General features: G+C 39.9%; 1 long non-coding RNA gene across 1 annotated transcript in view; it reads left to right on the top strand.

The window, feature by feature from the left end:
- Positions 1-16,246: 16,246 nt before the first annotated feature.
- The window catches only part of LOC132104602 (uncharacterized), a 52,255-nt gene continuing 46,181 nt past the window's right edge, over positions 16,247-22,320 (top strand). The window contains exons 1-2 of the long non-coding RNA XR_009423556.1: positions 16,247-16,398; positions 16,855-16,910. This is a non-coding gene — a long non-coding RNA (uncharacterized LOC132104602). The remainder of the gene's footprint in view (positions 16,399-16,854; positions 16,911-22,320) is intronic.

Raw genomic sequence — 22,320 nt, 5'->3', positions numbered from 1 at the left:
GACAAAGTCATATTTTTCCTCTGTGTGTTTTCATGTTGGATTATGCAAATCACATCCAATGGTAAATATACTCTATTTCAGACATTATGAAATTAACATAAATAACTATTATTATGAGCATGGTCTAAAAGGGTCTGTTTTTACTGATGTCTCTTCAGATGCATCAGTGCGAGGGTCTTATGATGTGTGACAAGTTCAGAAGGCAGAAAACATCAGACTGAACTGCAGCATGAAAAACAAATATGAAGTCGCCTGGTATCACCTCAATTCTGAAAAACTAGATCTGTTGATTTCTGTGAAGAAAGACAAAACTGGAAGAAATATCCTGAAGAACTTTGATCAAAACTGAAGCTTACTGCAGACACAAGTATCACCAGAGTCTTTCTAGAGATCTCTGGAGTAAAAGAGTCAGATGTGGGCATTTATTTCTGTGGAACCAAGTCTAACACTCCAGAGATGTTCTTCGACAAACCCATCAGACTAGAGATCGAGGGTAACACATTTCAGTTCTTCCATCATATCTTCACAAACTTGTCGTTGTAGAGGGCAGTGGGTCAGATGAGCCAGCAAAGACGAGATCTGTACAATATTTTTGTTTTAAGGAAAAATTATTTTATATGCTAAATGTAAATGTACTATATATATATATATATATATATATATATATATATATATATATATATTAACACTGTCAATTGATTAAAGACTACCTAACTAATTGCATATAATAATATATATTTTAATTAATTCCATATTAATTAAATATATTCATATTGTCATTTCACTTTGAAGCTGCAATTAATGTAGAAACAAAATGAAGATGGTCTGTTTTATACAGTATATCTGTTTAAGGTCATTTTTTATTTATTTTTTACTAAATAGCTTATTATTAATGAAGGCCAGTATTATTTATACCAGTACTGCTACCGATGTCTCTATTGAATACATTTTCACCTCAAGTTTATGGCATTTTACCATAATTGTGTGTGATTTTATCTATGATTGTCTGAGGTGATTGTCTGAGGTTACGCTTTTTCCATTGATAATTAATACAGACCCTTTCATCTCCCAATAGTGTTGGATGCTTAGACTGTAAAAAAAAAAAAAAAAAAAAAAAAAAGAAAACAAAAAAAAACTCCCACCCAAACTCCCACAGACCCAATCATCCATAACGACATGCTCTGTTTTTATAGCATCAAATTACTATCTGAAATCTAACTTATCACAAAAACGAACAATTTAACATATATCAAAGTGATAACAGCTACCGCATGACCGAAACCATCTTTTGGAAAACTGTATTGGAAGTGTAATTTATTTTAAAAAAAATTGACTCAAGTCCTATTTGTTTACATGGAGAGTGTGGAGTTTATGACCTGTACTGCAACACGCCACCAGGGGGTGATCAAAGAACCCTCAGCTTTATCATGCAAAGAATCTGCGCAAAAGATCATGGGATCCCAATGTGTCCATCAGTTGTAGCCTTCGGAATCCTTCATTCCAAAGAGCTCTTTGATGTGGCCAGTTTTGAGCACTTCAGTTTGGAACATCTCTTCAATGTGGATTCCATTATTGTTTTCACAAACACCGTGGGTGTGGCGTCAGGCCTTGGAGAGAAAACTATATATATACATACGCAGAGTTGTGTTCAGAATAATTCCTATTCTTAATAAATAGGATCACTTGCTGTGTCTAGTACATGCTCTTCAGATTAACGTCCACCGCACTTGCCAGTGGCGTAAGTTGGAGCAGCTTTTTATATTCTATGGGGGCTGTAAACAGGGGCGACTGCCACTAAGCAAACCATGTCACATTGGGTGACAGATGCTATTGCCCTAGCCTACAAGGTGCTTGGTCAAACCCTCGTCTCTAGGAGTTAGGGCACATTCAACTAGGGGAGTTGCATCTTCAGTGGCTTTAGCAAGAGGTGCACCCGTACAGCAAGTGTGTGATGTTGGAGGTTGGTCCTTTCCACACACATTTTTCAGATTCTATAGTTTGGATGTCCATGCTACTCCTGTCTCACGTGTCCTCCAGTCAACATCCCAAAGTCACATCTGACACCTCTTCAATCTTTGTGCGCACACACTACACAACACTGGGGATCCAAACACTTCCAGTGTGACTACATTGGTATTCTCGTTCCCAATAGTGCTATTGAGCACAGCATCGAGAGTAGCTTTTGATAAGGGAATGTCTCGGGTCATTTCCCCTGAAATAGTGGGAACGAGATGCTGCTCCTCAATGCCACACTGAAAGCGTGACTGGACGTCCTTTCAGACAAAAATCTGACCTGAGGATGTTTCCATTTCATGCCTATTTATAACCTCCAGGTGTTCGTAATCGAGTGACATCACCTAATCGAGGTTAATTAAGACAAACTTTGGCATGTTTGACACACATGCTTCAACAAACGGTTGAACAAAGAACGTTCTCAGCATCTCGTTCATGCTTTTCAGGGAACAGGTTTACTATGGGGTTAGAATTGTTGCTTTATTCCAAATAAATAGATTATGATCCACAAATAAATGTAACAAGATTCACAAAAATATATCAAATTCACAAATAAATGTACAGAGTTTCACAAAAAAATATAAAACTCACAAATAAATAAAATGAGATTTGCAAATAAAAATATATATATTTACAAATGTGTTTAATGTCACAAACACAACTCTACCTGGTATTTATTTGTGAACCGCTTTCTGTGCATTTGTAAATCACTGCACGCATTTGTGGATCGGTTCCTGTGCATTTGTGGATTTGAAACACTTCTAGCGTCGACGTGCAGATAAATCCACAAATAAGTGGACTCCACCCACCGTTTACTCAAGCCAATCAAATAACGGCCACATTGAGCTGACCAATCGTAGCACGTTATCGCTTCAACCAATCACGTTTTGGCTTAAATCCGGGGGGGCGGGGGGAGGCGTCTTGCCTGATCGGCCATGTTGTGCGTACTTGTCTGTAACGTTACTTGTGGACTTGTGAAATGTCATCAGTCGCTGCCCAAGTACTGTTTCCCTTTTCAAAGTTCACATCTAGCCAAGTCCAGTTCAAATCCCCGGATGTGTTCTTGCTCCGCTCCTTTTACCGAGGATGCATGGAGAGGTGACTTGTGCGGACTTGATACGGGCCATAACCCAGAATTCAGCTCGAACCAGGTTAGCATCAATGGCGGAGGAGAAAACTCACAACTGTAAGTTATACATTTCGAAATACTATTGTTGTTTTATCACAAAATGTAACGTAGTTGTAAGAGCTTTGATGCCAGAATGTTGTTTAAACTTCAAAGCTACCGTCGAATTTTAAGGAACTATTTGAAAATTTGCTCAGACGATTTCGTTACGAGTTGAAAAGTAGCCTAACCCTCGGCAAGTCCTCCTAAAAAGTAGCTAGGCCCTGTAACATTTTGTAAAATATGGGGCTGCCTGTGTTGATTCTGTAGTGGATAAACATTTGATATATTTTGCTTTGGGTATATCTAATGGGCAATTGTTTTGCCTGAGGGAAAAGTTTCCTAACTAACGTTTGCCTAACGATACTTATATCAAATGCAAACCTTATTTTAGAGTGCTCTTGTCATTTTAACCAAATAGTTTGCTTGTCTTTATTTACATTTTTTTTACAAATTCTTTTATAATTGTATTATTTTTCATCAACTTAAATTAAGCATTATTTTTTATCAAGGGACTGCTGAGGAAACTCGGGCCTTGATAGAGTGGCGGGCGGCCAACGAAAGGCTTTTCACCGGGAGGCGCAATTCCTCCAAAAGTTGATGGGAGTGAGTATTCATTTTGAGTGCTTGTATAATTCCCTGCATGTCTGAAGGTTTGGAGCTAGATTTGGACAGTCTTCATCCATAAAAATGAATACGTTATTGAAGTGGAATCATGTAAATCTTTATGGTTTTGTTTTGCCTATAGGCATTTTGTTCCACTTCTGGTTTGGCCATAACTGCCAAACAGGCAAAGAAAAAATTGAATAACCTAAAAGATAAATACAAGGTAATCTGCCTGTTTCTCTACTTTCTGTTACTGAAAGAGGCTTACCAAGATGTGTGTAAAGACTTTCCGGTCATATTTGAAACCTAACATAGATGCATTGGCCCTTACATTTTATTTTGTAAAATGTAGTTTACTCCGTTTACATTGTTTACTCTGAGACTGTAAAAAGAATAGTTCACCCCAAAATGAACATTCTGCCATTCACCTACAATTTTAAGTTGTTTCACACCTGTATACACTATTTATTTATTCTTTTTTTTTTTTTTTTTGCTTTACACAAAGGAAGAATATTTGTAACCTAAGAGTTCTGGGGCACCACTGACATGTGTAATTTTTTGGTGCCTCAAACTGTTAGGTTACAAAAATTCTTAAGAATATCTTCCTCTGTGTAGAGCAAAAATAAAAAATGTCTAAAAGTGTGGAACAACGTGAGGTGAGAACATGACAGCATTTTGCTTTATTTCAGGAGCTTAGGGACCCACCCACAGGAAAAGGGGTAGAGGCCGGTAGTGTGACTGCTGCCACCTGGCAGTGGTACACTGCAATGGATGCTGCACTCCAGGGGCAGCACTCAGTTACTATGCCCGTAGTTGTTGCATCAAACCCACTGCCACTACAGGTGGCTCAGTCAGCACACCAGGTTCAGCCCCTTCTGTGGAAGCCAGGAGTAGCCAGCAGTCAAGAAAGAGGCGACGGGACAGCCAGGCTCTTCTTTAGTTTCTAAAAGAACAGGCAGAGAGGGAAGAGGAGAGGGAGAGAGAAGCATTGGCGAGAGAAGAGGAGAGAGAGAGGGCAGCAACAGCCAGAGCAGAGACATATGTCTCTTTTTGAAAAACTTAATAAATTCTAAATTAATGTTGTATTTAATGATAAATGATTTTATATAGATTATTTGAATAAAAAAAAATAAAAATGAATGTTTCAATTTCAACCCTGGTAAATCATTGTTATAGCAACAGTGTATTCTTTATATTTACAACAAAAACACAAATAATATAAAATAATGTAATATCCAATGTCTATAGTGGTATACAATTATTTACAATCATGCAGTTAAATCTCAAGAAGAACATACCAACATTAAGAAAACGTATAAATGTATCTATACCCATCTACTTGCACATTTATTCATACCTATCTTTCTAATTAATGTCATAGCTATTTCAACTGTTTATGTTGCTCTTTTAATGAACATGACAACATCTGGAAAGGTTTACTGTCTAGATGTAGTACTGTTCAGTTAGACACCCAGGCAGTTCCACGGGAGAAGAAAGCTGAGCAGCCAGACGTCCTCTGAGATGGTTCCCTGATAGGTCCCTCTCACCCACTGCTGCATTCTCACCATCCTCGCTGTCTCTTGTCCTTGGCTTTCCTCCTCCTCCTCCAAGAGATCACCTCCCATCACACAGATGTTGTGGAGGATACAACAGGCACCAATCACCTTTGGGGCGAACAGTGGCCTGATCCCTAGGGCCCGCAAGAAAATTGCACGCTAGTGAGTTTTTAACATCCCAAAAGTGCGCTCGATGATGTTCCGTGCTTGTGCATAATGCCTGTTGTATCGGGCTTCAACTTGGCCTGTTAATCAAAAATCGTGTAGAAAATTTGTAGTGTATTGCAAATTCATAACAGTAAAAATTTGGTTTATCGTGTGTGTGTGTGTGTGTGTCTGTCTGTCTGACATAAAAAGTGTTCTTACTTGCGACAGGCTGGCGGTATGGGGTCATGATTGCAATAGGATGCTGCAAGCAAGGGTATCCCCCATCTCCCAAAAGATAGTATCCAGCTGGTGAATACAAAGCCTGCTGGTACATTGGTGATCTGCGCAGCACAAGGGCATCCTGTACAGAGCCTGGATTGCCAATATACACATCTATAAATATGCCTTTAGCATCACAGGTGCCCTGTAGAATGATGGAAGGGAAGATCTTTCTATTTATGTAGCATCTTTTTTGTGGCATTGCAGGAGGAACAATCCTGATGTGGCACCAGCAGCACAGAGGAATGCCTCATGGCCAGCAAGGCCCCCCACCTCATCCATTTCCTCTGCTTTTGGAAAATGAATAATTTTGTGGAGGATGGTCATCATCTCCTCCACAACATTGTGAACAGTCCTACAAACTGTTGAAAGTGGCATGCTGAAGTCATCTGATGTGACCCTGTAGGATGCTCAACAGGCAAGCCAATAAACCGTAACAAGTACTTCAATTTCACGGCTCCATCCATGGGCTTTTTGACGGGGCAGCATCTGTACCAGCATGTTGATGCTGTTCCTGGAGAGCCTGAAAGCTGGCTTTAAATCCTCTCCAGAAAAAAACTTGACCAGGATTGGTACCTGGTCATTGATCTGTGAATACCTGCGAGTGGGACTTTGTTCCTGTTAAAATATATAGATAATATATTAAGAATGTTTTTACTTTTGTTGTATTATGTATTTGTTATATGTATTGCTTTTAAAAAGTTGTTACTATATGTACTGTCGTTGCATTGTATTTATTATATTTTTGGATTTAATATAAGCTATATACTCGTTGTTTTAAGGATTTTGTCTAAAATTTACTAAAATCTGCCATAATTAAATCTCCCTCTAACATTTGCTCTTTTCGTGAAGTATTTCTTTATACTCTATTTCGGTTTCATTCATTTATTGATAAGCTCTAGCACAACATTCATCCCAGAGTCTAAAAGTTGTAGCCTATATGATTATTATAGATATTAAATCCTTATAGATATTAAATCCTTTTATCCTTATATTTATTTGTTACCCCTCCATCCTAGAACATTCCTGCATCTCACTCAATCCTATTCCATTATCATTTATAGCACAATTGTTTATACACTTATTTATTTGCCAATTTGTAAATGTCCTGTAATTTTTTTTTTTTTTTGTCTGTGTGTTTGTTTGTGTTAATGCAGTAATATGATGTGCACCTAGCTATATAAAGATGATAAACTATAAACTTATTTGAGCACCACAAAGACAAATAAAAGGTGTGTGAAGTGTAAGCTAGTTAATTTAAATGTTATCAACTGTCAAACCTATTGTACTTGTCAGTTTATTTGGTATACTGAAAAATCTAATGTAGTCTCATTACATCCCTGCAGTAGTTTACATAACTTTTTGTGAGATAGTACTTTGTAGTCTGTTGATAGGGTGCCTATATGATACATTATAATAAATTTTTATTATGACTTTTCATTTGGATATACCTAACTAAGTCCACATAAGTATATGGGCAGTTTATGAAGAAAGAATAATTAGAAAAACGTACAATGCTAGAGAGACATGCTAATATGGCACGTCTCTTCGCCATCCTCCGCTGCATCCTGGCTTTTCTTTGAAGGATTTGTCTCCTCCGTTCGGCAGCCTCCTCTTCAGCATCTTGATAAATAGCAATTGCAATGGCAATCCTAAGCTGTTCCATTTTGATTTACACTTATTTACAATTGATTTACACTTTTCAACCGTATTATTTAAATTGTAGCTGAGTGGGTTTATTGCTAGATTGTTCTTAATGAAAAGAGGCAGTTGTTTCCACATATTTTATTTATTTTGAACGACGTAAATATAATCACAGTATTAATGTTACCTGAACCACATATTAATGTTTAATAGTTTTTAAAATAAAAAAGAGACAGTCGTTTAATATTATATTCAATTTCATTATAAATATAAAGTGAAAATAATCAGAGTAGGTAAATATTAGTTTTTAAACATTAAACAGTAAAACATGCATGCTGAGTGAAGCTATCAAGTACGCTGCCGTTCCATTTGTAGAATGACTGGACTCGCGTCCTCGAGAGTTCGTTCTTCTGAGTCCAACTTGGCATGTCCAAACTCGGAAGGACGGAAGTCCAGACTCTGCGAACTTGGTATTGAGAAATGCCCTTGACTGTCTGTTGTTGGTCTCAAGTTCGGTGTCTATTCCCGCAGTTCCCCTGGCTGTAAGCCAAAACGTGATTGGTTGAAGCGATAACGTGCTACGATTGGTCAGCTCAATGTGGCCGTTATTTGATTGGCTTGAGTAAACGGTGGGTGGAGTCCACTTATTTGTGGATTTATCTGCACGTCGACGCTAGAAGTGTTTCAAATCCACAAATGCACAGGAACCGATCCACAAATGCGTGCAGTGATTTACAAATGCACAGACAGCGGTTCACAAATAAATACCAGGTAGAGTTGTGTTTGTGACATTAAACACATTTGTAAATATATTTTTTTTATTTGCAAATCTCATTTTATTTATTTGTGAGTTTTAAATTTTTTTGTGAAACTCTTTATATTCATTTGTGAATTTGATATATTTTTGTGAATCTCGTTACATTTATTTGTGGATCATAATCTATTTATTTGGAATAATGCAACAATTCTAACCCCATACATTTGAGTCAGTTCGAAAGTTCGGAGCGGGTTCGTGAATCATTTGAATCAGTTTGGTAGTTCGTAGCAGGTTAGCGAATCATTTGAGTCAGTTCGGGAATTCAAAGCGGGTTCGCGAATCATTTGAGTTAGTTTGGGAGTTCGGAGCCTGAATCATTTGAGTCATTTCGGGATTTCGGAGCTGGTTCGCGAATCATTTGAGCATGGGCGTCAGTTTGGTTTGAAATGTGGTGGGGACAGAGACGCATTCAGAAGTGCATTTTCAGAAGTGCTGGGTACAATGATGCATTTTTTTTTCTCTTTCGCGCAGGTCATGTTTTGAAAGACGTCCTGTATCTTATTAATGTAAATAAATAAAAATGTATACAAAAATGTGATGATGTCCGACTCGTTTTATGAAGAAGAAAGCCGTACAAAGCATTAGACATATGATATATGACCCACTAATCTGCTTCATATCATCATATAAGTACCATGTTGACAATATGACATGGCCATGACGTGGTTTAATGTACCTAAACAATGATTACCAAATTTCTCTTTCATGTTGCTTTGTTATAACCACTGAACACGGGGAAAAAATCTAACCCAAAATCGGGCCTCGCTCTACATTATCCCGCTTATTACATGGCTACCCACCAAATAAATCAATAATTTGACACAAAATATTGATTTAAAAAAGAGTTTATTGATTTAAACACGATTGTATTGCTTCCGCTAAAGACAATAGTTCCGTCTCTACGATTAGAATCCTGCCGCGTCCATAGCAACGCTCTGTTTTTCATGGCAACGGTGTTATTATCAAGAAATAACAGACTTCATTCTACAGTGGAATTCAACCAAGCCATGTAATAATTTGATTTAATTCCCAGTACAATTTACCATTTCTACACACAACACTTAACTTACACACAACTTAAGCACTACAAATTTTATCAAGATTGAAAAAGCAAAAATACGTGTAGCACAGATGAACACTATTGACTATCACACCATGATCTGACTGTTCTCAATTCACAACAACATGCATCCATCCAATCTACATCAGGCATTTTGACTAAAACTTGATCCATTCCTCATCATCATCATCATCATCACAACTATTCCATAATTCAGCAATAGATTCAAGCAATAATTAAACAAGATACTGACTACTCAACAATCATCTCCCCCAATACTTGCTGTATGAACGCAAACCGTAACTAGCTAATTAAGTTGGTGGCTAAGGAAGTCTAACGTAACATTAATTGCAAAAGAAGAATTAAAACAGCCGATCCCTTGTGTGCAAATGCACAAGACCTAGCCATAATACCAGCAAATCTTAATAAACATAAGTTATCGCGTCTTACCTTTGTGTCAATGGTCTGCAGACCCATGCTGTGTGTACAACAACATCCATTTGTTCTACAAGTTATCACTTTGATATGTTATAGTCTATGGCACTAGGATGCAACCTTGTGATATTGTATGAAGGCTAAATGACTTGCTCGTCTATGATACATTCGCCAGAAATTCTGGCCAATCCCAGCAAAGACTAGGTAGCCTCGTTCCCGCTCGTTCACTGTCCATTCCAAACTGTCAACTCATTTGAAAACATTCTTTAAAAAAAAGAAGCGCGATAGTCATATAGAGAAAATAATAACAGCATTATGTCAAAAAGAAGTGGACAGGACATCAGAGCTTTTTTTAAAGCCAAGCAGACATGCACAGTAAGTGCCGGTATCTTATCGGCTAAATGAATAACCCATTCTGTCACTCTTTTTGACAAACAATTTTATAAGCTAGCTAGCTAGCTAGCAGTTACCCATGCAGTTACTGCAGCGCACAGTTTGCTTTGCTCTTCATGTGGGTGTACCACTTGTTAACTTCCCGGTCAGAAGTGACCGCACACCTAAAAACGGTGCCATCTGTTGATAGAAAATTAAATAAAACTTGTTATTTCATGGGTTTACCACTAGATGCCTGTATAGCTCTCTATGGAAAGTTTTGTGAAATCTAGTTGTTTTTGAACCCAATTACTTACTTTTAAGATGTGGATTTGAATGTATTTTTTTAGATAAATTCCCAAATAATACTTTTGCCAAGGTTTATACATTTTTTTTAAATAAATTTGATGTGAAGTGTACACGTTTTTTGCATTATTACTACAGTCAAACCTGAATACAGAGAAAGCATTTTGTTACAGGTAATTACAATTCAATAAAAATAAAATAAAAAGCAATGCTTTTATCACAGCTTATTATTATTATTATTATTATTATTAAACATTATATTAATTTTATAATTATATTAATTATAATTATTATGTTATGTTTTTTACTATTGATGTTTTAAAGGGTCACCCCTTCATTGCGGAGCATTTTATTTTCTGCATCGAGGCCTTTTTGTAGAGAATATTTGTGTTTTTGTCAATTTCCCATTCATTTCCTATGGTCGGTTCGAAGAGCAAAAGTGTGACAATTTTTTGTACGACCACTTAGCCTGTTCGAATCATGCCTTCAATTTCCAATTACTTAATATTAATTATTACATTTACGGTTTGGAGAAAAGAAGAGAAGATATTACAAGAACTGCTGTAGACTGTTGGGCGTACACAACATAAAACCACAATAAAAATGACACAGGCCAAAATCAATGGGGTTATCAATCTTTTAAAATTTGTTTTATTAGGAACAGGAACTAAGTGAAAGCCAGGAACTGGTGGAAGACAGTGACGAGGTGAGGTAGCACATTCAAAAACAGAAACAAAGTCCTAAAAGGAGAAATCCAGGCATTATAAAAAAGTGTTTGTTTAAAAAAGCACAATAAAAATGAGACTGCAAAATCAGTCAAGTTACCATCCATCTTCACTGTATTGTTTACATTATTAGGGACAAGAACTTACTGAACGTCAGGAACTGGTGCACAATAGAGAGGTGAGGTCAACACACAACTGAAAAAAATGACAGGTACAGGTTAATGAACAAAAATAATGCAAAACAAGTTGCATTACATATGGTTTATATCAGGAACAGGTCCCAGGTCCATCTGAAAGAAAGACTGACAGGCAGGAACAGACCGATGAGCATGACAAGGTGAGGTCTGCATATAATTGGAGAAAAAAACCTATACAATTCAAATAAACAGACAGCAACAATAATCTTAAAACAAGCAACATTACTGTTTGACAAAAATGATTCCACTTACTAAACTACTACATTATTTACACAAATAACTATTTACAAAAATGATGCCATTAACTAAACTACTACTCAGTTACTCCTTCATTCATATCCAATGAACTAATTACATTTCAGGAGCAGCCAGCTACTCATAATGAGGGGATCCACCTCCATCGTTTAGACTGCCCGCACCAGCCCAGTGCAAGGGATATTGAGCCACTTACCAAATCAAACCGGACGCTAAGGTTCCAGGACAGCTGGTACAAAGCGTTCCCCTGGCTACACTACAGCCATCAAATAAAGGGGGTTTTGTGTATTCATTGCATGAATACCTTTGCGCAGAAAACCTCCACCTTGGCCAAAAGTGCTGAACCAACCTTTATATCGGCAGGCTTCAGAAACTGGAAAAAGGGTAGGGATGCTTTCAGTAGGCATGAGATCAGCAAGGCACACATTATAGCTGTCAACACACATACGCATCTACAAAATTCTGTAAGAATGCAATTATGCAGCCCATCAGCAAGTGCTCAAGAGGCAGCCAGGTCTGCTCTCTTACAAATTGTAGGTGCTCTGAGGTATCTCTCCAAACAGGGCTTGGCTCTTAGAGGCCATTCAAACGAAGAGGGAAACTTCCAGACTTATCTCAGGGATACGGCAGAGGATGACCCCAACCTGGCAAGCTAGCTGCAGAAGCATCACACCTACACCAGCCCTGAAATACAAAACCAAATGTTGAGCATTATGGGAAACACCATCATTAGGGGGGTTGCTGAAGAAATTTCTGCCTTACCTGTACTGCAGTACTCCCTCATAATGGATGGAACCCAGGACATCAGTGGAACGGAGCAGATCTCCATCTGCCTCCGCTATGTCGACAAAGACCTGGAGCCAAGGGAGGAGTTTGTGGGGATGTACGAGGCCTCTTCCACAACTGGCACACATCTTTGGAAAATTGCCTCCGATGTGCTGCTCCGCCTCAACCTCCCACTCTCAGGTCTTCGTGGCCAAACTTATGACGGAGCGGCAAACATGTCGGGGCACATAGCTGGGATGAAAGCTTTGGTCGGCAGAGTACAGCCGCTTGCCATTTTCGTCCACTGTGGGCCGCATTGTGTGAACCTGGTCACTCAGGCAGTCTCCTCATCCGCACCAGTTGTGAGTGATGCCCTCACATGGATCCATGACCTGGGTTGTTTGTTTGGCCAGTCTGGGAAGTTCAAGTCCATCTTCAAACAGATAGCCATATCTGAAAATGGCTCGTTCACCACCATTAAGCCATTGTGTGCCACAAGATGGACTGTGTGCACACCAGCCATCAAGTCGGTCCTCACACAGTATGAGGTAGTCCTGGCTGCACTGGAGGAGATTGCTTCAGACAAAGCGAGTGTCTCAGCTCCTCGTGCAAGAGGCCTTCTTGGCCATTTTCACAAAGGCACCACCGTCCTTGGCCTTGTAATGGGGCAGGATATCCTACTGAAGCTGGAAGGTCTCAATAAAAGTTTGCAAGGGAGAGCAGTATCAATTGGCGGGATGTTACAGGCTGTGGATTGCACCAAGAAAGCCTTCCTGGCGAAGAGAACAAGTGAGTCATTTATGAGTCTTTACTCGAGAGCGGTAGAACTCGCCTTATCTTATGATCTCGAGGCAATAAAGTTGCCACATATTAGGAAACCATCCAACCGATATGGTGGGCCAGCTAACAGTCACATCACATCTTCTGCAGAGGAGTTCTTTCAAGTACAGTTTTTCTGTGCCACCGATACAGCTGTCACTCAGCTAGATGACAGATTTAGCCAAGAGGGCCTTGGCCACCTGGCCAAATTGGAGGAACACCTTCGGACAGGTGAGTCGAGTGAGGTAGTGGAGCTGTACCCAGAGTTGGACCAAGAGGTGCTGCAAATGCAACTGGCTATGCTGAAAGCAAGCTACCAGTTTCATTCTTGCCAGGAGGTCAGTCAGATCCTGAAGACCATGGTGCCAGAAGTGAGACGGCTGTTTCACCAAGTGGAAATAAATTTTACTTTGTTAAAAATACAACACATGGGAAGACTGGCAGAGGGTAGCATAGATAATTCATTTTGAACTCACTTTGTGCTTTGATGTTAACCTGAGGTAAAAAAAAATTAGAACTGCGCATGTGTGAGTGTGAGAAGAATAGATAACCGCTCTACCGACCTTTGTACTCTTTTTTTTATTTCCTTTTTTATTTGTGACCAGAGTTTGCAACTTTACTGTGACAGTTAGCAGCTACTTGGCTTCTAGAAGCTGATGTTGCCGGCTAACGTCAATGATAGAATTTAGCTGCTAAAAGCTATCAATCTAACGTGCTGTTCTTTGTCAAAACTACGAGAAAGGAGTTTTTACTGATTGTCAAGAATAAATTAATAAGTTACCTCCTCCACATGTTCATGCAGGCGGCCAGTAGCACCACGAACAAAATGGTCCAGTCCGGAGAAGAAGTGAAAGTGAACAGGCAAGTCAGCTGAGCTGCACCTGCCTCAGTGACACGACTCCCCCTCCCCCTCCCCCAACCTAGAATGTATCCCAATGTTACAGTTGTTGCAGTTTTAATGAACAGAAAAGCGTGAAGCCAGCGCAGCAGCAGAACGGCTAAATTGAGCTCGAGGTTTAAAAAAAAAAAAAAAAAAAAAAAAAAAGTGGTGGGTACAAAATGACTCATGACGAAATCTGGGGGGGACGCATCCCCCCGTCCCCCCCCGAAATCGACGCCTATGGTTGCCTGTAATTAATAAATAAGAAGCAAATATAGCCTAGCAGACAATGTAACAAGGTGCCGGCACGATCACTTGCATTGCATGTGAACTAAACTCAACGTGTGCCTCACATATTTGAGAAATATAGGATATATATTACAGAAAGCTTGAAATGTCTTCTTTTAAACGAAAATATTCAAACCAAAATAAATGGGCTACTCTCTGATGATGTGATCCATATGAAATGTGCATTTCTCTCTGGCGTTCATGTCTGCATCGTCAACGCCATCTTTGCAGCAACACAGAAACACCAGTTTATTACTAAACAATTAAATGTCTCCTTGCATATTTTGGAACCAGCAGGCCATTGAATGAGCGAGCGGAGCGTAATATATGGAGAAATGCGCTCTCCGCTCACGAGCTCTGATCGGAACAAACCCGAGCCTTAATGTCTGCTGACCTTGCAGAAACATACAAATAGACATAGCCAGACTAGAATATTTTAGTACAAATTATGATTTTTTTTATAAATCTTGACAAAATTATAATATATTAAGTTTTGTTGTAGCCTATTTTTTTTTTTTTTTTTTTTGCCTGGTTAGTTTTGCCTACGTTCCTATGGCCCAATGACGCTACGATGAGCATTTAATGCTTTTAAAAAATGCGGGTCAGGAAGCGGGTCGGGTACAATATTGTATTTGTATTTTTTTTGCGGTCCGAGTTGCGGGCGGGTTAGTTGAAAACGTCGGTCGGGTGCGGGTTATTAATACATTGACCCGCGCATCACTGGTACATATAAGGCACATAAATGTATAGTTTCATTTGTCTGAGTACAAGGTTTTATTTTTTTAAATATTGCACCGTTTTGTCCCACTTCTCAAGAATCAATGTTTTGTAAATCTTGAAAGACTATATACTGTGAAAAACTAAACAAATCCACTTTTGAACCTCTTTTGTAAGAAGCATTCTGGTGGTATAGGTTTTGTATTAGGTTTTTCTTTTTTACATAAGTATGATTTACATGAAGTATGAATTATGATGAGTATCTTTTAAATGGATATCCATATGTTGCTATTTAGATCTGCATTTCCTAAACTAAGTAGCCATTATGTAAAACTGCATGACAGACTGAGACACAGTCAGAGCTGAAATCTGCTGCTCAAACTGTTGAGATCAGACTGAAATCATCAGAGATTCTGATAAACATCATCATTATCATTATGTGACAAACATCATTATGTGGGACCAAACAGACAGAAGCTGCACAATGTTTGATGGACTTTCTTGTCTTATTATTAGTCGTCCTGATTACCTGACTGTGAATGTGAAGTTTCTGATATAATCTTATAGTCTCATGTTTTGTGTTCTGGTTTATACAGCAATTGCTTTACAGCTTATTTCAGCAAATTATTTTTTTATTTATCACTCTTATGAAAGCTGAATCAGAACACTTAAATATTACACGTTAACATCAGACTAATATCATAAAATTGCAATCTGCGTAAAGTTATATACTCTTTTAACTCATGTTATGACATGCTAAACAAGAAGACATGATTTGTATTTGTAGATTTTGGAAAGTATTTTAAATGAAATATAAAAGTATTAATCAAAAGCAAGTCCCAACCTGAAATATTTACATCTGGACTCACAAATCTACAGTTTATTTTGGCCAAGTATCCATGCAAGTTAATAGAGCACATCTTAATAAAAACTACAAGAGGAAATGATGAGGATTTTCATTATAGTGTTTTATAACAAATCAAAGTAAGGAAGCAACACTTGATCTGATAAAGAAACTATTACTGAGTGCTTTATTTTGCTCTGGAGAGGAAGTGGAAACACTGTGTGGTTTAGTGTCTCTGCATTTTGTTCTTATTATACAATTTAAACTTCTACATGTTTTAATATTTGAACAGAAGCAGAATGAAGGAATGACATTTTATCTGTGTTGTGATTCCAGTCATATATCCTATTCAGCTCTAACAGCTGATCTGAATTCAGATATCCACGGGAGAAGAAACACTTTTCCTGGCAAGTCCTCACTTGTGTGAAATACTTTCACTTTAGTTTTGTCTGGTTAAATGTGCCGTGATTTACGCCAGAACAAAAGATTCATGCTGAACTTTTACCATGTAAGTATTTGTGTTTTTAAATATAAAGTCAACCTATGTTTGTTTGTGTGTGTGTGTGTGTGTGTGTGTGTTACTCTATCAACAGTTTTGTTTTCTTTTTGTGGAAAACTGAATCTTCTAGTGACACTAAGGGAATTCATTAACGTTTATGTATTTAGGAATGTATCTAAGTTTGTGATTATCATGATGATGATTGTAATGTTATTTTTTATTATAATTATTTGATTGTTCTACATTGATAGCTCAGATGAGAGGAAAAATAATTTTGTAAACGTTGTTTGTGTTCATTGGGCCTTTGAGTCTGACTGGTGATTTTGAGTCTTATACTGGAATCATTTATTAAAGTAAATATTCAGATGTTTCTTTTTGGGCAATTTTTCATATATGATCCATATGATATATCTGTAAATAAAACTGAAAGTTAAGGTTTAGAGTCACTTTATTATTTCTCAACAGGTTTAACCGGTTGAACCATCTGCTGTTGCTGCTTCTTTGCCTCGTTTATCACAGCGGTCAGTGTCTTTTATTTTTATTAACTCTATTTATTTTTGGTGTTCAGTGTCAGAATTATTTCTTTGGTGTGTCACTCAACCAAGACTTTTGTTAACATTAATCATTTCACTGATTTATCTGCAGTTCACTCCAATTAATTTATAAATAAACATTGTTCAGGAATTCATTACAGCTGGAACCTTACATCTGATACAGCTTTATATTATTATTATTATTTCATCTGTTTATTGAGATGTAAAAAATTATAATAGTGTAATACAACAATATTGTAGTTACATCGTCTTACATTTGAAAGGTGTCAACAAACAAGAGGGAAAAAAAAGAAGAAATGTAAGAAAAAAAACAGCTATGTGATTTCAGGCAGTGACACAACAAAACATGCATACAAGGCATACACAAATCATGATTAAACAATAGTTAATTTATGCAAACTATGAGGGGGGAGGGGGGTACGTCAAGTATCAAACTATCTCGTCTTATCCTGTCTCATTCAGTACGTTGTTAAAATCTGAGTTTGAGATAAAGGAAGATACTTTTACAGCTTTATCAACATTTGAAATGTTAAAATATGAAACTGCAAATATTGTTGGCTCTTTTTGCCCTCATTTATATTTTAAATTCATTATTTTAAACAAATATCTAGTTGCTGCTATTTAAGTTACTTTTTAATGATGTTGTCCTTATTATAAACAGTTGTGGTTTTTCTTCTTCGTCTTTTTTTTTTTAATGTCGCACCTAGATGTGTACTAACTTTCATCAGAGTATTAGTAGAGTTTCGGCTTAATATCAGCTTATTCTTTATTGCGGTGGTCTCCCAACAGATATTTCACTGACTATAAGTAACTCTGAAAGTTCATGTCAACTTATTTCTACACTAACCCTCCCTCTAATATTCTACTAACATTCTAATCAGAGGTATTAGGTTCAATGTTAGTTAAAGTCAACAGATCGTATCAAAAGAAACACCAAAATAAAGTGAAACCAAGTTATGTTTACATGGTAAATCCTATCTGGTATTTTGCATTTAGATTCTGACTGAAGCTGCTGTTTTCTGTTCATTCATGAAGCAGATCTCATTAGTCATTAGTGCTTGAGATCGAGCATTTAATGATTTTATTTCATGTAGAGACGATGAAGTAACCTGAGGTTGAGAGTCTAGATGAAGAGCACAAAGACAAAATAGATCATGTCTCTGATGAGCAATGAACATCCTTAATATTTACATTCATTTCTGATCTTAAATATTAGAGAAACTCCCCCATCAGTTGATGAATCTTCAGCAAAGGAAAATACAGTTGACTAAAAAAATATTATATAAATGAATAGCTATAAAATATTTAGTGATGAGCTTTATTATTTATTTTTCGGTATTGATACTTTTTATCAGTGGTGGACAGTAACGGAGTAGCTTTACTTCGTTACTGTACTTAAGTAAATTTTTCAAGTATCTGTACTTTACTGGAGTAGTTTTATTTTGAGTAACTTTTACTTTTACTTCACTACATTCCAAAGCATAAGATCGTACTTTTAACTTCTCTACATTTAATAAAACATCTCGGTTACATATGTAACCATGGTTACCTGAATAGGGAACGAGATGCTGCGGTGACGTCACCTGCTATGGGAACACCTTCGGTGTGACGAATGTCTGAAGCCCTATACCATCCCGCCAATCCTATTGGCCAAATAGCGCGTGGCACCGCCCAGCATGCGTACGCATCGTATACCTGGGTGTCGCACGCCATTTCGCTCAGATTTCATGACTGAAGAAGAAGAATGCTATCAAGGTACGGCACGGCCAGGACCGCAGCATCTCGTTCCCTATTCAGGGAACCATGGTTACATACGTAACCGAGATGTTCCCTTTCATAGGTCACTTCGATGCTGCGGTGACGTCACCTGCTATGGGAACGCTATACCATAACGCCTGACGTACCTGATAGCTGGGATCCAAGGAAGCATCTGCTCAAGCGGAGAGAACCCGGGAGCCAGGAGCCATCCTCACATCCAGACTGTAAGACTTGATAAAAGTGCTCGGTGAGGACCAACCTGCCACAGCACAGATACCATCCAAGGAAGATCCACTGAGAAAAGCTCGAGAAGAAGCCACTGCTCTCGTGGAATGAGCTTTATCTCCTAAGGGCGAAGCGAGTCCGCGTGCCTCATAGGCTAAAGATATTGCCTCCACCAGCCAATGTGACATGCGCTGTTTTGTAACCGCATGGCCTTTATTCTTATGTCCAAAACAGACAAAAAGCTGGTCAGACTCACGCCATGGGGCAGTACGATCCACATAAGTCTTTAAAGCTCTCACAGGGCAAAGACTTAGATCTCCAGACCCCGCCTCAGCAGGGGATAAAGCCTCCAGGACCACTTGCTGAAAGTGAAAGGGATTAAATGCGACCTTAGGGACATAATTAGGCCTCGGTCACAACAACACCTTCACAGAGCCCGGTGCAAATTCCATGCATGAAGGTGAAACAGAGAGAGCCTGTAAATCCGCAACTCTCTTAAAGAGGATAAAGCCATAAGAAGAATCGTCTTCAGAGTCAGGATTTTATCCGGTACAGTTTCCAAGGGCTCAAACGGATGCCCTGATAAACCGTGCAACACAATGGATAAATCCCATGAAGGAACTCGCACGTGTGCCACCGCGGAGCCACCAGCAGCAGCTGTTTCACTTTGTCCAGCCTTACTCTGCCTAATACCGCTGGGATCATACGAATAGGGGGAAAAGCATACAAGCTGGTCCTGGGCCAGCTGTGAGCTAACGCATTCAAGCCCAGGGGTGATGGAGGGCATAGGGAGAACCATAGCGGGCAATGCGTAGTCATGTTCGACACGAATAAATCCACTCTCGCTTCTCCGAAAATCTGCCATAAGAGATTCACCATTTGGGGGTGCAATCTCCATTCCCCTTGCTCCAGAGTCTGTCTGGATAGCAAATCTGCTCCGAAGTTCAATCGTCCGGGGACATGAACAGCTCGGATCGACAGAAATTTGTTCTGAGACCAAAGAAGAACATGTCTCGCCAGCCTGCACAGGGGGCGAGAGCATAATCCTCCCTGATGATTCAGGTATGACACAACCGCTGTGTTGTCTGACCTGAGCAGCACATGACGACCGATCAGCAGGTTCGAGAAATACTGGAGATCCAGAAAAACCGCCAGTAATTCCAACCTGTTTATGTGCCAACTGCGTTGCGCCGCTGTCCACACTCCGTGGGCTGGGCGCCCTTGACAAACAGCTCCCCCGCCGGTCAAGGACGCATCCGTCGTGACAGTCTCTCGGGAAGCACAAATCCCCAGCCGAACTCCGGTTAGGAGAAACTCGGTTGACATGCATAGTTTTAACGACATCACACACCTCCGTGTCACCGAAATCGTCCGATGCGGAAGACAACGGGGTGAAATATTTCATCTTTTCGTCCACCACTGAAAAGGGCGCATGTGAAGTAATCCCAGACGAATTACAGGAAATGCCGCTGCCATAAAACCTAAAAGTCTGAGGCACAATCTCACTGTCACTGCGCGACCCGCTTTGAAGCGCCGCACACATGACGCAATCGACTGAGCGCGCGGGAGAGAAAGCTTTGCTGTCATCGCGCGAGAGTCCAAGTCTATTCCCAGAAAGGTTATCCGTTGAGAGGGGATTAAAACACTTTTCTGGAAATTTGTGCGTAAGCCCAGGCTGCTTAAATGATTCAGCACAAGATCCCGATGAGAGTGTGCTTGAGTCTGCGATTGCGCTAACACCATCCAATCGTCCAAGTAGTTTAAAACACGAACGCCCTGGAGCCGCAACGAGGCCAGAGCTGCGTCCATGCATTTTGAGAAAGTACGGGGAGCCAGAGCTAAGCCAAAGGGAAGAACGCGGTACTGATACGCTTTGCCCTCTAAAGCGAATCTGAGGAACTTCCTGTGTCTCTTGATGATCTGGATATTAAAGTATGCATCCTTCAGATCGATCGTGACAAACCAGTCGTTTGGTTGAATCGGAGACAAAATAGACTTTACCGTCAACATCTTGAATTTGCTCAGCCTGAGTGCAAGATTCAGACGGCGTAAATCCAGAGTCTTTTTTTTTGGTACCACAAAATAACGGCTGTAAAACCCTGACTCCATCTGAGAGGTGTGTACTTCTTCTATAGCCCCTTTGCTCAGCAGAGTTGACATCTCCTGTCGCAGCACCGCTATTTCCATCGGTTTCACCCCCGTGGAAAGAATTCCGCGGAAAGGAGGCAGGCCTCTTTGAAACTGAATGGTGTATCCGTGACAAATTGTGCGTAACACCCATTGAGAAATGCCGGGCAAGCGTTCCCACGCGGCCCGAAACAATATTAGCGGTCTCAAAATTTCAGTTTCCTGCAACGGTGTCATACACGTTAAAACATCCGGGCCCGAAAAGCTTGTGGCGTTCGTGCACAGGGAAAGTGTATGCGTAAGAGCCGTTACGTCTCGTTGTGTATAATCCTGAAACGTGTCCATGGCAGGAATTAGGCCAACAGATTGAACATTGGGCTCTGCTGCTAGCGAAAAAGCGGCGGCTGTGCGAGCCGTCATAAACGGGTCGTCTGTGCGGGACCCTTGAATCGCCCCTTGAATTCTGAAAGCAGGATTGCGCAGAGTGTCTGAGGGAGTGTTTGGCGTTACAGCTCGATCCAATGCTGCTCGAGGCGCTGTTTGCGGCAAGACAGTCAGAGTTTGAGCATGGGGACTGCAATGAGAGTGTTGGATGCGCGAAAGCGGTCCAAGAGCGCTCTCTAGCGGAGGGCACAGTCCCTGGCAAGCAGCGAAAAGATCAGGAGCTGCTATTCGGTGCCCGAGAACGAGAGGCATTAGCCGTCAAACTCAGGTTTAACCTCTTGCGCTGACGTTGGTGAGCCGGTGGGAAAACCTTAGGGCCCCAGTCCTTGCGAGGCGTGTCGGCGTTCAACCTCCCTGGGTCTGCGGGGAATCAGCTGGCGGATAGCGGCTGATTGCTTTTTCACTGCCCTGAATTTTTCCACCACTGAAGTGACAGCCTCTCCGAACAAACCGTCCTTGGAAACAGGGGCATCCATGAGGAAAGATTTGTCCTTTTCCTTGATGTCAGTGAGATTAAGCCAGAGGTGGCGCTCAACCGTAATCAAACCGGCCATGGAACGGCCCACTGCACGAGCGGTATGTTTGGTAGCACGTAGCGCCAAATCCGTTGTTCGCCGTAATTCCTTTACTGCCTCGGGTGTGATACCCTCCCCTTCGTCTAGTTCCTTTAATAGCTCCGCTTGGTAGGCCTGGAGGACCGCCATAGAGTGGAGCGAAGCAGCTGCCTGGCCAGCGGCCATGTAGGATTTCCCAACTAGGCTAGACGTGACTCGACACGCCTTAGAGGGAAGAAGGGGGCGAGACTTCCTGCTGCATAGCCATG

The sequence above is a fragment of the Carassius carassius genome, chromosome 25 (genome assembly GCF_963082965.1).
Source record: "Carassius carassius chromosome 25, fCarCar2.1, whole genome shotgun sequence".
Classification (NCBI taxonomy): Eukaryota; Metazoa; Chordata; class Actinopteri; order Cypriniformes; family Cyprinidae; genus Carassius; species Carassius carassius.
Note: the sequence above shows the minus strand (reverse complement) of the source record. Positions and strands in the feature narration are given on the sequence as shown.